The following is a 6,070-nucleotide window of genomic DNA, read 5'->3' as shown; positions in this document are numbered from 1 at the left end:
GCGCGAGTGACCGTCCGCTGGTCCCACACGGAGCCGCCCCCAGCCCCACCTCCTCGTGGCTAATAAACTCCCCCTCGGCGGTATCTGCTTCGCTGGCGGCTCCATGGGCCTAGAGTAGGTGTCCTCAAACGACGGCCCGCGGGCCACAGGCGGCCCGCCGAGGACATGGATCCGCCCGCCGGGGGCCGCTGCCTGTCCTGCTTAGCAGCCGACTGGTCCTGGGCCCGCAGTGCGCATAGGAATTTGTTCATAGTTTTTTTTTTAAACTATAGTCCGGCCCTCCCACGGTCTGAGGGACAGTGAACTGGCCCCCTGTTTAAAAAGTTTGAGGGAGCGCCGAAACCGGTTTGGCTCAGTGGATAGAGCGTCGGCCTGCGGACTGAAGGGTCCCGGGTTCGATTCCGGACAAGGGCATGTACCTTGGTTGCGGGCACATCCCCAGTGGGAGGTGTGCAGGAGGCAGCTGGTCGATGTTTCTCTCTCATCGATGTTTCTGACTCTCTATCCCTCTCCCTTTCTCTCTGTAAAATATCAATAAAATATAAAAAAAAAAAAAAAAAAAAAAAAAAAAAATAAAAAGTTTGAGGGAGCGGCGAGGGCGAGGGAGAGAGGCTGCCGCACGTCCCTGGGACTCGCTGCTGATACAACGGGTTAGACCGGCGTCTCCCTGCCCATCGCTGACGGCTCGTGTCCCCGTTTTGCTTTGTCACCGCCAGGTCCCCCTGAGTCAGGAGTGGAGATTGGCCCCCATGAATGCGGGTGACTCAGGAGAGCTGAGTCGTGCAGCAGGTGGGACTGGGGAGGGGGTGTAAGGGGCGGGGAGCAGCTAACAGCTGGGGGGGGGGGGCGCGGTGGAGACAGCCCCACAGACCTCCGGGGAGCCATCGATGGGGGCCCAAGGACAGACTTTCTCCTCTCTGTCTGGGGAGGAGCCATTTCTCTCCGCCCAGGGAAGGAGGCCCATAGAGCAAGCGCGGAGGGGAGTGCGTGGCTGTGGTCTCTGGAGGGCGGTGGGTCTTAACGCAGAGCATCTCTGCCGACGCCTGGGCACAGGAGCTGGAGGGCCGCGCTGTAACGTCGTGCACCCTGCTCTCTGCTTCCGGAACGTGCCGCGGGGCCTAGGAGCCCCGGGTCTCAGAGGGGGCTCATGCAAGGCCCTGGGGTGCCCTGGGACGGCGGCAGCCCCTCCCCAGCACGGGGAACCTGCACCCCAAAACAGCCGGGAAGCTGAGTTTCCATCGGAGAAGGGAAAACTTGCCGTATGGATTGGGCCTGGGTAGGAGGGGCCGGGGGAGCCGAAAACAGCCAGAAGGTCCCCTTGCTCTGCGCTTACAATCAGCTGCGGGGCGCGGGCCGGCCTCTCCGCTGCTTCATTCTGTCGGGGAGGCAGCGAGCCCTCTCACCGGCCCGCAGCCCGGCGCACCTGCGGGCCTGTCTCGCGCTTTCCCCATCTTTCCTTGGACCCGTTTTCCTTATTAAACTCGCCGCGGGGGCGTCTGCGTCGGCCTGTTGATTTGAGTGTGAGAGCGCATCAAGGATATGAAAATACAGATTGCTGCTTCAGAGGGCACGGCTGTCTGCACAGGCTCCTGTCTCCAGGCCTCGGAAGAGTCCCCGTGGGCTCGGCCGAGGAGTGTCGGGACAGGGCGTCTGCTTGGCGGAGCGAGTGGGTTCTCTGCGGAGAGTCTGAGCAGCGCCTTGTGCTGTGGCCCAGGGCCCCACAGCTCGGGGGCGTGGGTGGCCGGGCACCTCCTGGGACGGGATGGTCTTCGCTGAAGCGGGGTGCTTAGAGCAGCGGGAAGGACTCCAGCGAGGTCTTGGTGCCATTGGCCGAGAAGCGGGGACACATCCTCCCCCCACCCCTACTTATTCTTCAAGGACCAGCTCAGGTGCCACCTCCTCCAGAAAGCCTCTCTGGATTTCCCCAATTAAGCTCTTTCCTCTTTTTTTTTTTTTAAATATTTTTATTGATGTCAGCGAGGAAGGGAGAGAGACAGAAACATCAGTGATGAGAGAGAATCCTGTACCAGCTGCCTCCTGCACGCCTCACACTGGGGATCGAGCCCCTAACCCAGGCATGTGCCCCGACCGGGAATCGAACCGTGACCTCCTGGTTCAGAGGCTGGTGCTCAACCCCTGAGCCCCGCCGGCCGGGCCAGCTCTTTCCTCTTCCTTCCCATAGAACGTGGACCTCCTTTAGGGCTTATTCCAACGCCCTCACCTGTGCTGTTGGTGACGATGATGGTGATGATGCTAACACACATGCCGTGTATAAGCATGTCCCGCCGGCTGGGAATCTCACATGTATCACAGATTCAGGCCTCACCACAACCCCGAGGGAGGCGCTGTGTTACCCTCACGGTGATGAGAAGGAACGGAGGGACTAAGACCATCGGGTGAGGTCCTTGCTGAAGAAACGCAGCTGACGCCTACGTCTGGCTCCTGGCTGCTCACGGGGCGGGGCGGGGGCGGGGGGGGGGCAAGCTGGTATTTTACTTATTTTATTTTTTTAAATATATTTTTATTGATTTCAGAGAGAAAGGGAGAGGGAGAGAGAGAGAAACATCAATGATGAGAGAGAATCATGGATCGGCTGCCTCCTGCACACCCCCCCTCCCCGCCCTCTGGGGATGGAGCCTGCAACCCGGGCATGTGCCCTGACCGGGAATTGAACTGTGACCTCCCGGGTCATAGGTCGACACTCAGCCACTGAGCCCCGCCGGCCGGGCCCACCAGGTATTTTAAACCCAGATGTTCCGGGTCCAGAGCCCTGCTCGTGACGTCATTGTACTTCCCCGGTTGTTGGCGCCCGTCCCCTCAAACCTCCCAGGTCCCCGGGGAGAGACCTGTCCTGCTCTCCCCTCCCCTCCCCCCTGGGGTGTAGGGTGTTGGGCAGGGCCCGCAGGCACCTGGCAGGCGATCCGGAATCGTGCGTCCCAGCCGCGATCTGCTCCCCGGGATGGAAATGGAGTTGTTTGCCTCGAAGGCGCTCCTCTCCCAGGCCCATCTTCTCCTGCGCGGAGACTAATCGCTCCTGGAAACAATTTAATCTCTCGGAAGAGCCAGCCGCCTCGGCCGGGGGGACCGCAAGGATCTCAGCGCAGACCCGCGGAGGAGAGCCGGCTGCTGCATCGCGGCCCGCTGCAGCCTCGTCCCATCCGTCATCCGCGGGGCGAACGCTCTGTCACTTCCTTTCCCTCGTCCTTCTTCAGCAACGAGGCCGGCTTCTGAGCTGTGGGGGTGGAGCAGTAACCCCTGGGGGACACGTGCCCACACGGAGCGCACCTGCTGGGAAATGGAGCGAACCAGAAAGCGCGGGAGCCATCAGGGAAGGCTGCATGGAGGAGGCGGCTTATACTAGGAGCGGGATTGGGGTAATGGGAACGAAGTATGAGAGAAGCAGTGGTGGGAGCGGGAGGCTGGGACCAGGGGGTGGCTGGGAGGCATGGAAGAGGGGGCTACGCACGTGAGGTGTCAGGGTTCTGGTCGCCAAGAGCCGCCGTCCAGGGCGGGGGGAGACAGCTGGTGAGAGTGTCCCCCGTCCTCCAGCAGGGCTAAGCCGGGAAGGAGGAATGCGGGAGTGTGTGCGGTGGCAGGCAGACGGGGCTGGGCCGGGGACGCCAGGCGGAGAAGTCCTCAAAGGTGTTTGGGCAGGTGGGGGCTGGGGGGAGAGAGAGGGGGTGACAGCATCAGGGAGGTGCCTCACAAGGGAATTCTGGGAGGTTTCCGGGGATGACTGGAGGTGGGGGGCAGAGCTGCAGGAGGAGGTGATCACGTGGGAGATGCTGAGGGAGGCGAGGTGGCCGTAGAGTGGGGCGGAGTGGACAGGCACTTGGAGGCGACAGTGGGCGCCCCGCTGGGCGTGGGGGGTGGGGAGAGGGTGGGATGGCCGCACTGTCCAGCCTGGGGGGTCCTCGATCTTTTGGTGAGACTGTGCCCAGAAACCCCTGGTTCGTACCTGTCTTCTCCGGACATCCGCCGCCTCCAGCGCCGACCTTGGGGCCCGGGGCTGGGGGATTTGCACCATGCTCCTTCCGCTGACAGCATCTCTAGCAGCATCTTTAATTCTATTTGGTTCCTTCTGCTTTTTCCTCCCCGCCCCGAGGAACGTCCTGCAGGGAGCAGATGGCAATCAGGACGGGCAGATCCGTGCCCTTGGCGACGCAGCCTCCTGTCTGCTGTGCTTGGGCGCGGCCGTGCGCAGCGAGTCCTGAGGGTGACGGCTCGCGTGCCCCGGGTGTCCGTGGGGAGTGGGGGCTCAGTTGTCTGGCTGGTTACAGCCCTATTTCCAGATGTCCGTGCAGGACCGGGTTCTTGTGCATGCTCCCCGCTCATTCCTTTCCTCAGCGGATCCTCACTGAGTTCCAGCCACGGGCTAGGCCAGTGGTCGGCAAACCGCGGCTCGCGAGCCACATGCGGCTCTTGGGCCCCTTGAGGGTGGCTCTTCCACAAAATACCATGGCCTGGACGAGTCTATGTTGAAGAAGTGGCGTTCGAAGACGTTTAAGTTTAAAAAATGTGGCTCTCCAAAGAAATGTCGATCGTTGTACGGTTGCTATTGGGCTCTGTGGACGAAGGAGTTTGCCGACCCCTGTGCTAGGCCCTTCTCCGAGCATCGGGAGATCAGCCGTGAACAGACAAAAAGGGGAAAAAGGTGAAGGGGTTCAAGAGGTACAAATGCCCAGTTGCAAAATAAGCCGCGGGGACGTCAGGTACGGCACGGGGAGTCCTGTCCATAACAACGCGATAACCTTGCCGAGGGGACGGTCGCTTACTAGGTGTAAGATACATCGATGTCGAACCGCTGTGTTGTATACCTGACTCTAACATAACAGTGCATGTCAGCGGTGATTTAAAAGTCACTTAACTGACTTTTAGAAAATGTGTGCCCTCATGCAGCCTACATTCTAGTTGTTTTCTTGACTGGTCCCTCATTAGTTCTAGCTTTTGTCTTCCATGGAGTCCTTGGGGAATTTCTATGCCGATAGCCATGTTATACATAAACTAGGGGCCCGGTGCAGGAATTCATGCATGGGTGGGGTCCCTCGGCCTGGCCGGCGTTTGGGGCTGATTGGGGCCGGCCAGCCAGCCACGGGGCAGGACCACGGGAGACTGGCTGTGGGAGTGCACTGACCATCAGGGGGCAGCTCCTGCATTGAGCGTCTGCCCCCTGGTGGTCAGTGTGCGTCATAGCGACGGGCTGGTCATCCGGTCGTCCAGTCGTAACGGTCGCTTAGGCTTTTGTATATATAGATAGAGACCATTTGAGTCCCTCCTTTCCAATCTCTAGGCCTTCCTTGTGTTTTTGTTTGTTTTTTTTTAATATATTTTATTGATATTTTACAGAGAGGAAGGGAGAGGGATAGAGAGCTAGAAACATCAATGAGAGAGAAGCATCGATCAGCTGCCTCCTGCACACCTCCCACTGGGGATGTGCCCGCAACCAAGGTACATGCCCTTGACCAGAATCGAACCCGGGACCCTTCAGTCCGCAGGCCGATGCTCTATCCACTGAGCCAAACCGGTTTCGGCGGCCTTCCTTGTATTTCGTCTTACTGCCGGGGACAAAAGTTCCAGTGTGAGGTGGAATAGGAGTTGTGTGGATAAACACCCTTTCCTTGTTCTCAATCTTAGGATGAAAGCAGGGGGTTTTTTTTCACCGTTAAATATTATGTTAGACTAGAGGCCCGAATCACGAAGATTCGTGCAAGAATAGGCCTTCCTTCCCCTGGCTGCCAGTACCACCTTCGCTCCGGCGGGAGCCGCCTTCCCGCCTCTCGCCTTGTCGCGTCAATTTGCATATTCCCTCCTAATTGGCTGTGGGCGCCACCATCTTTGTCGCAGAGTTATGGTCCATTTGCATATTCCGTCTTTATTAGATAGGATGTAGTTTTTTTTTTTTTTTTCTATTTTGTGGATGCCCTCCATCAGGGTATAGAAGATTCCTTCTATTCCTAGTTTGCTGAGAGTTTTTATCAGAGGTGGGTGTTGAGTGTTTAGGAATGCTTTTTTTTTTTTCTGCACCAGTAGATCTAACCACGTGAGTTTCCTTCTTTCGTTTGTTAATGTG

General features: G+C 58.7%; 1 long non-coding RNA gene across 2 annotated transcripts; it reads right to left on the bottom strand.

The window, feature by feature from the left end:
* Window positions 1–1,956: 1,956 nt before the first annotated feature.
* On the bottom strand, window positions 1,957–4,182 carry LOC308235570. Of its 2 annotated transcripts, XR_013959189.1 has the most exons (4): window positions 3,959–4,182; window positions 3,467–3,661; window positions 2,910–3,285; window positions 1,957–2,495 (listed from the first exon to the last, which is right to left on the bottom strand). It is a non-coding gene; the product is annotated as an uncharacterized lncRNA (long non-coding RNA). The 2 variants fall into 2 exon arrangements; XR_013959190.1 differs by lacking the exon at window positions 1,957–2,495 and having other exon boundaries at window positions 2,527–3,285.
* Between the last annotated feature and the right edge of the window lie 1,888 nt (window positions 4,183–6,070).

Source organism: Plecotus auritus (genome assembly GCF_963455305.1).
Source record: "Plecotus auritus genome assembly, chromosome: 10".
NCBI classification, from domain to species: domain Eukaryota; kingdom Metazoa; phylum Chordata; class Mammalia; order Chiroptera; family Vespertilionidae; genus Plecotus; species Plecotus auritus.
This window is presented reverse-complemented; position numbering and strand designations above follow the sequence as displayed.